The sequence below is a fragment of the Tursiops truncatus genome, chromosome 5, assembly GCF_011762595.2.
Source record: "Tursiops truncatus isolate mTurTru1 chromosome 5, mTurTru1.mat.Y, whole genome shotgun sequence".
NCBI classification, from domain to species: Eukaryota; Metazoa; Chordata; class Mammalia; order Artiodactyla; family Delphinidae; genus Tursiops; species Tursiops truncatus.
In genome coordinates, this window is record NC_047038.1 from 59068130 (window position 1) to 59077067 (window position 8938).

Below are 8938 nucleotides of genomic sequence, written 5' to 3' on the forward strand. Positions count from 1 at the left end.
ATTTTGCCATAAAATATAAATTTTATTTCATCAGGGGCAATCTTGTAAGCCTGAGTCCTTAACCTCCAGGTAGACAGTGTCAGAATTGAGTTAAATTGTATGACATCGATCTGGTGTCACAGATTAGCTTAATGTGTGAAAAACTTACACATCTGGTGTCAGAAGTGAAGCAGTTGTTGTAGAGTAGTATTGACAGTGAAGGAGACACATAAGAGTATGTTTTTTTCTTTATACCTCCATTACTATAATCCAATACATCATGACTGGTTTTCAACAAAAAATTACAAGTAATGCTAAACAAGGAAAAATCACAGTCTGAAGAAGCAAAGTAAGCATCAGATTTGGACTCACATATGTTAGATTTTGGAATTACCAGACAGAGATTTTAAAATAACTATGATCAATGTTAAGGGCTATAATGGAAAAAGTAGACAACATATAAGAACAGAGTAATAATGTAAGCAAAGAGATGATTCTAAGTAAAAAATTCAAAAAGAAATGCTAGAAATAAAACATACCTTAACAGAAGTGAAGAATGCCTTTGATGTGCATATTAGTAGACTGGACATAACCAAGGAAAGAATCAATGACCGAAAACTGGTCAGTAGAAACTCCCCAAACTGAAATGCAAAGAGAGAAAAATGAAAATTAACAACAACAAAAACAGCATCCAAGAACTATTGAAAGATTTCAAAAGGTGTAACAAACATTTAAGTGTTGCCAGCTCTCTTTTCAACACTGAATTCCTTATTGCTTTAGTGAACAGAATATCCTCTGGGTCCTCCCATTAAAAAGAATTGGCAGATGAGTTTTATTAGTATATTTATTCTAATAATCCCACTTTTCTGAACCTTATCATCCTTTTTTCTACCATCGGCCATGCATTTGTGGCTTATCAATTTCACCATGGAATATTGCTTCTCCAAGATTCCCAAAGTCATCTTAGCAGCATGTTAGCACATTTCCCAGAATTCTCATCAGGGTGTTAAATCCTGCGTTCTGAGAAAGTGCTGCCATATCAAAGAATTTACCCAATTTTAAATTACTTCCCAGCATCCTCAGGAGTCAGTGTCACATGTGGTTTCATAGCTCTAGCCAGAACATTTTGGATAACTCCTGCAGCTTCTTCATCACAGAGTCTCTTCTTTATTCAGACTGAGCACTTGCTTATCCACATTCTGTTGTGTTTTGATCTCAGTTATTCCTCTGGTAGTCAGGAGGGCAGGTGGGAATGGGGTAAGGCATGTTTTATTTTAAAATAGGGACTCTGTATTGTCTTTAAATAAGGGGGAACTAACATGGAAGAGTTGGCCACTTTGGTAAATCCAAAGTATTCCTGGGAATCTAAGGATTCATGATTTTTTAGGACATCATTCCTCATGCTCCTAATCCAACTCATACAGTTCTCATTTTCTCTATAAAACACCTAATCTTGGCATAAAAGATTTACTGGATTTGAGGATTTAAACTTTGACACTCTGCTACCCTCTTAACGAAATCCTGGGACTGCTTCTTATTTCCTTCTGTCTTCTTGTTAAAGGAGATGATTATCTCTTAATAAGCTATCATTTAGTTAGTCCCTCTAGTTTTCATATTTTTCCATAAACTGGTGATTATTTACCTTCAGGCTTTTACTGTCTTTAAAGAATCTGTTGACCTCAGCCATATTTTTACATGGTCCTTATAATCACTAATTCTCTTGTACCTCACAATGTTCTGAGATACTACACCTGACAATTCATATACTTACACTGACATCTCAGCCAAGTTCATCACCAGTCACAACTTTAACATTTGTACCATGACAATACACCTGGAGCTATCTATATTTCACTTACCAACAATGACAGGGTCCCCTTGCCAGCCTGCTACAAAATCCTACTTTATAATTTGCTTTCTCAAGCCAGTCGAGACACCAACTTAGTTTGAGTTTTACAGGAAACAGACTTTTAAATGGAGATTTGCATGCAATAAGTTTATCTGGAGTTACCGTTGGGAACAGCATCTCTAAGAGTGAAGGAAACAGATATTGCTAGGATAAGCTGAACTGTGATGCATCTGCAACAGAGGTTTTAGCCAATCCTACAGGTAGCTGTGGAGCAGGGATGGCCTTTCAGAATTACATGCTAATATAGACAAGAAGCCAGGTCTTATGACGCACCCTGCTGACCAGTTATTGTATGAGGAAGTATTCATAATATTAACGGCCAAAGACACAACAGTCAAATTTATTCTCCATTATTAACAGTCTCCATTTTTCTTAAGTTTAGAAAAATAAAAGAAAATCAAGTCCCGACTTGTAGTGTTTGCAGACTTCTGTGGTGTGTATGTGTATATATATATATATATATATATACACACACACATATATGTATATATATATAGGAATATATATATATAGGAATATATATACATATACATATATACATATACATATATACATATACATATATATATATATATATATATATATATATATATGTTCCTACCATGGCTGATTTTAAACTTTGGTGTAATGGGGCCTACCACAGAGTTGGGAAGAGATGTATAGTAACATGTACTTACAGAAACGCAATATATATAAAGACAACAGCACAAATAAGAGGAAAATGAAATGTAGTAAAATAGTTGGGACATGATGACTTTTAAGAATTTAAAACACTTTAAGAATATAATTTAACTGTAACTACATAATTTAACTTTTAAACATAACTGTCGGGCTTCCCTGGTGGCACAGTGGTTGAGAGTCTGCCTGCCGATGCAGGGGACACGGGTTCGTGCCCCGGTCCGGGAGGATCCCACATGCCGCGGAGCGGCTGGGCCCGTGAGCCATGGCTGCTGGGCCTGCGCGTCCGGAGCCTGTGCTCCACAACGGGAGAGGCCACAACAGTGAGAGGCCCGCATACCGCAAAAAACAAAACAAAACAAAACAAAACACATAACTGTCAAAAGCTAGATCACAAATTTTCTGAATATTTACAAATTGTCCCTTACAAGCTACCACAAGCTGGCTTGAACAAACTACTACCTCCCACCATTAGGCTCAATGAATATATGACCCATATTAAACTTAAATGTAACATATTAATTAGCATTTTTCTCAGTTGGCCGCTTGTTTTGGAAAACTAACACGCTATAAAGCCATGCTAAATGCACCTTTTGCATTTCTCTATGTAACTGAGTTCCTAAGGTTTTCCTCTAGAACAGAGACACCTGGAAGGGAGTCTGGTATGAACACTAAAACTTTTGTCCAAAAGTTGCATGTTTTATTGCCTTTTCTTCCTATTTCAAGGGGACATTCAGTATTATTCTAACTTTTTAGCTTTATACTCCTTCCATTTATGTCTTAGCAGTAGAGGAGAACACTTGCAGCCTGTGGGTCAGAGAAAAAGGCAGCCAGAGATGAGGCCTGAGAACTGGGGGTGAACAACAGGTGTTAGTCCTCTTGTCTGACATTATAAGAGTTCACATTAATTAAGCAGCTATCAAGAATTACACAAAACATGTTACATGCATTATCACAATAAATGTTATTATTACCCACATTTATTTATGAGGGAATAGAGGCACCAAAATATTAAGCAAATTGTCCAAAGACACACAGTTCTTATTGAGCAGTGGAACCAAGATTAAGCCCAAGTTTTATAAGTTCAGAAGCTTACCAATTTCATGGGTTAACTACTTTAATTAAACACACCATTTGTGTAGGTCTTAATCATGAAAATAAATGTATTTTAAAAAATTCATGTGGCATGATTAACAACAGCATCGAGTTCAGTGTTATGCTTTAAGTAGAAGCCATTATTAGTGTAATATAGCTGCCTTAACGTATGGTTTATAAAAATAATAGCAAATACAGTGATCATTTGTGCTTCTAAGTATTTACAAATAAGGCAAACAGAATAGGTAACATTTCTACATCTGCTATCATGGAAACTAAAGAGAAAACACCAAAGTCAGGACTAGTAAGCTATTTACTAACCAATGTCTGGGACATTTTAAACAGGTAGCTTAAATAAATCCTAGTTGATTCAGCAGTAGACAATGTTTTTGAAAAGTTAGATCAATATCATTGTTGATTTGCTCAATTGTGTAAATTGTAGTGATTAATCTTATTTAAAAAAAATGTATTGGGGTAGGTAGAACAGAGGGGCATACAGCTTATAAAGGTGAATAATACAGACAACATTCTCTAATAAGGAATTGTTAAGAATTCCTTATTAGAATTGTTAAGAATTGTTAAGAATTTATTTTTCCCTTGATAGTGTATTTGTGGAAATATTTTCAGATACTCATAGAAATGTAAACTTTAATTTAAAAAGAAATATACTATCCTTCTGCACATAAAGCATCACACGTTTCACCATAGTGACTAATCAATGTGGTGATGACTTTTGAAACACGTTAGTAAATAAATTAAATTAATTTACACACCCTCAGGAAAAAAAATTACCTCAGATTCAAATTTCTAAGAACTCTGTTGAAGATAATTAGATATAGGTGAGTATAGAATATTAATTAGCACATAAAAATTTTTTAAAGAAAACACTGATATTTTATCCTTTGTTATAATCATCTATTTATCCATCAAATACATAGTGCTATCAATTTATCAAATGCAGATACACATCATCAACAATTGTCATTACCTCAAATACATAAATAAATGTTCATATAATATATACTTTTTTATATATGTTCATGTACCTGTTCACATATCCATTTTAGAATTATTCATAATTTTCTTATTAAAAGTAGATTTTGTGTGAGTACTGTAAGTACTCTGAGTTCTCATCCCACCCATAGCTCCCTTTTGTGTCAAGTGCCCAGATATAGTTCCATGTATGTAGGTTGCCATGCCTTGGGTCTGATGACCAGAAGGATTTCCTCAGACCTGATTGCGCTATAGATTGACGACTGACCAAAAGTTACATTGAATATAAGGGAGGCCAGTGGCTTTATGAGGAACGCTGATTTAGACACTCTGTTAACCTACCCAATCAAATCTCTTTTTGGGACTTGGTTAACATGAGATAGACAAGGGATTTTTTTTTTTTTTTTTTTTTGCGGTACACGGGCCTCTCCCTGTTGTGGCCTCTCCCGCTGCGGAGCACAGGCTCTGGACGCGCAGGCTCAGCGGCTATGGCTCACGGGCCCAGCCGCTCCGCGGCATGTGGGATATTCCTGGACCGGGGCACGAACCCGTGTCCCCTGCATCGGCAGGCGGACTCTCAACCACTGCGCCACCAGGGAAGCCCGATAAGGGATTTTTGTAGGCAGTTGAGTGGAGCAAAATCCAAGTGATACATAGTGAAAGTATTCAGAATAATCCATTTCACAATAAAAACCAAGAATAAAGAGAAGTGTAAGGGTAAAGGTAAAATAGAAAAAAGAAAGTAGAAATATGAGAAACAGATGCAGTGGACACCACAGCAACCAATTTGCATGACTTGAGTCATGAATTATTTTGGTGATGTTAGACCTGATATGCTATCATACATGATATTTCACTTGACCTTGGTGCTTTCATTTTATTTGTTAAAGCATTTTACTTCTCTTATGCACAGTTGTACAGTAAAATGCCCACACCAGTAGAGATAAGCTAAACATATTACTGTTGCTTCTTACCTGAGTCAAGCTAGTACAATGCGAATGTACATACATAAAAATGTTTGTATATATGTATACAAAAATTTACTAAGCAATTTACATCTTTTTTCTCCTTTCATCTTAAAATGATTATATGTTCCTTGTTCTTTCTGTTTTTGGAAAGAACTTCAAAGGCTCTTTTGAGAAGTTACAGAGAACCCAATTTTTAAAATGTTCACAAAGGAAGTGGCAGGCAGTTATAAGTTTCTCATCACCAGATAGTTATATTCGCAGAAAAAAAATGTAGAAATTTACATCCATACTATGTACTGATAATAGAATTTCTTTCTACCATTCTAAGGCACTTCAGCTATCTTTGAAGCATAGGGAAAAAGTGTGATTTCTAGAAATAAAAGGAGTAAAAGTTGCTTGTATCTCTATTGGATTCATTAAAAATTACCACACAATTAGTATAATTTAGTAAACTGTGTCTTTATGGAATACAGACTGATTCAAATATTTTTGTGCAAAATGTTCTTTGCAGTAATGAACGTATTCAACCAAATTTGTGTGGGTAAGCTTTTCTAAATTTCAAAAATTCTAATTTTATGATTATATTACAAAGCAGCACTCTGTTGATGTTTTTGTATTTATCTATCATCTTACATCAATTGGTTTTCCAGAAGGATTTTCTAAAGCCAGGAAAAATGGTAGTCAAATCAATGTGAACATATTAACAAAACTTCAAATGCATTCTACATGCTCTATTAACCATTATTCAATTATTTTACTCATTTGAAAATACATTTTACTCATCATTTTGTCTCAGATAAAATTTCTTCTTTCAAACAGTGTTATACTGTTCCTTATAATTGCCCCTGGGGATTATAATCAAAGGGAGATATGAGAAATGCAACATGCTTTGGAACCATCCACGCATTCAGTGTTCAGTCTACTGAATAAGGAACACTGAACAGATATGCAATTAAACACAATAACAGCTGTGCTCATGAAATAGGAAGAAGATTAAAAAGTAATCCTGGATACTCATTTAATTTTTTTAGATCAAATATGAATGTAATTAGAATACTGTGATGTAACAATTTTAAATATAACTTGAAATTTGACATCAGTCTAACCCCTTGAAGATAAATTTATAGAAATCAAAGACAACCTTGAATATTTGAGGATTTGTTCTACATAGCTTTGAATATCTATTCAGTCATTCATTTCTTTTTCATTTGCTCAATATTTTAATACTTACCTAATCCATTACTGGAAAACATTATACTAACTTTTGGGGTGAAAAAAAACAAGAGAGGAATAGACATGCCCTATGAAATCAAGTAAATCCAATAGAGCCAAAAATGCTATAAAGAAAGGCTACAAAAATGGATGACTTTCAATATTTGTTTTGTTAATGTTTTATAGTTTGGTACTTAATTAATTCAATTATTGTATGTTTATGTTGTATCTCTAGATTTAATATCTTGTGACATGTTACATTTGGGGTGCCAGATGAAAATGTATATTTGAGTATTAGCAATAATCATTTTGAATAGAAAGAGTACTTCTTGCCAGCCCTATATGAGTAAGTAATTTAATTTCTCTGACCCTTACTTTTCTCTTCTGTAAAAAATAAAAGAGCAACAAATAAGGTTTTTTTAAACTTAATTTTATTTATTTTTTATACAGCAGGTTCTTATCAGTTATCTATTTTATACATATGAGTGTATATATGTCAATCACAATCTCCAAATTCATCCCGCCACCACCAACACCCCACCCTGCTTTCCCCCCTTGGTGTCCATAAGTTTGTTCTCTATATCTGTGTCTCTGTTACTGCCTTGCAAACCACTTCATCTGTACCATTTTTCTAGAGTCCACATATATGCATTAATATACGATATTTGTTTTTCACTTTCTGACTTACTTCATTCTGTATGACAGTCTCTAGGTCCATCCACGTCTCTACAAATGACCGAATTTCATTCCTTTTTATGGCTGAGTAATATTTGACCTGGCTATTGTAAATAGTGCTGCAATGAATATTGGGGTGCATGTGTCTTTTTCAATTATGGTTTTTTCTGGGTATATGCCCAGTAGTAGGATTGCTGAGTCATATGGTAATTCTATTTTTAGTTTTTTAAGGAACCGCCTCATTGTTCTCCACAGTGGCTGTATCACTTTACATTCCCACCAACAGTGCAGGAAGGTTCCCATTTCTCTACACCCTCTCCAGCGTTTGATGTTTGTAGATATTCTGAAGATGCCCATTCTAACCAGTTTGAGGTGATAAGTCACTGTAGTTTTGATCTGCATTTCTGTAATAACTAGTGATGTTGAGCAGCTTTTCATGTGCCTCTTGGCCATCTGTATGTCTTCTTTACAGAGATGTCAAGTTAGGTCTTCTGCCCATTTTTTGATTGGGTTGTCTGTTTTTGTAATATTGAGCTGCGTGAGCTGTTTATATATTTTGGAGATTAATCCTTTGTCCGCTGATTTGTGTGCAAATATTTTCTCCCATTCTGACGGTTCTCTTTTCATCTTGTTTATAGTTTCCTTTGCTGTGCAAAAGCGTTTAAGTTTCATTAGGTCCCATTTGTTGTGTTTTTTTTTTTTAATTTTATTTTCATTACTCTAGGAGGTGGGTCAAAAAAGATCTTGCTGTGATTTATGTCCAAGAGTGTTCTTCCTATGTTTTCCTCTAAGAATTTTGTAGTGTCCAGTCTTACATTTAGGTCTTTAATCTATTTTGATTTTATTTTTGTGTATGGTGTTAAGGACTGTTCTAATTTCATTCTTTTACATGTAGCTGTCCAGTTTTCCCAGCACCACTTATTGAAGAGGCTGTCTTTTCTCCGTTGTATATCCTTGCCTCTTTTGTCATAGATTAGTTGACCATAGGTGCGTGGGTTGCTCTCTGGGCTTTATATCCTGTTCCATTGATTTATATGTCTGTTTTTGTGCCTATACCATATTGTCTTGATTACTGTAGCTTTGTTTTATAGTCTGAAGTCAGGGAGTCTGATTCCTCCAGCTCCATTTTTTTCCCTCATGATTACTTTGGCTATCCAGGGTCTTTTGTGTTTCCATACAAATTTTAAGATCTTTTGTTTTAGTTCTGCAAAAAATGCTATTGGTAATTTGATAGGGATTGCATTGAATCTGTAGATTGCTTTGGGTAGTATAGTCATTTTCACAATATTGATTCTTCGAATCCAAGAACATGGTATATCTCTCCATCTGTTTGTGTAATCTTTGATTTCTTTCATCAGTGTCTTATAGTTTTCTGAGTACAGGTCTTTTACCTCCTTAAGTAGGTTTATACCTAGGTATTCTTTTTGTT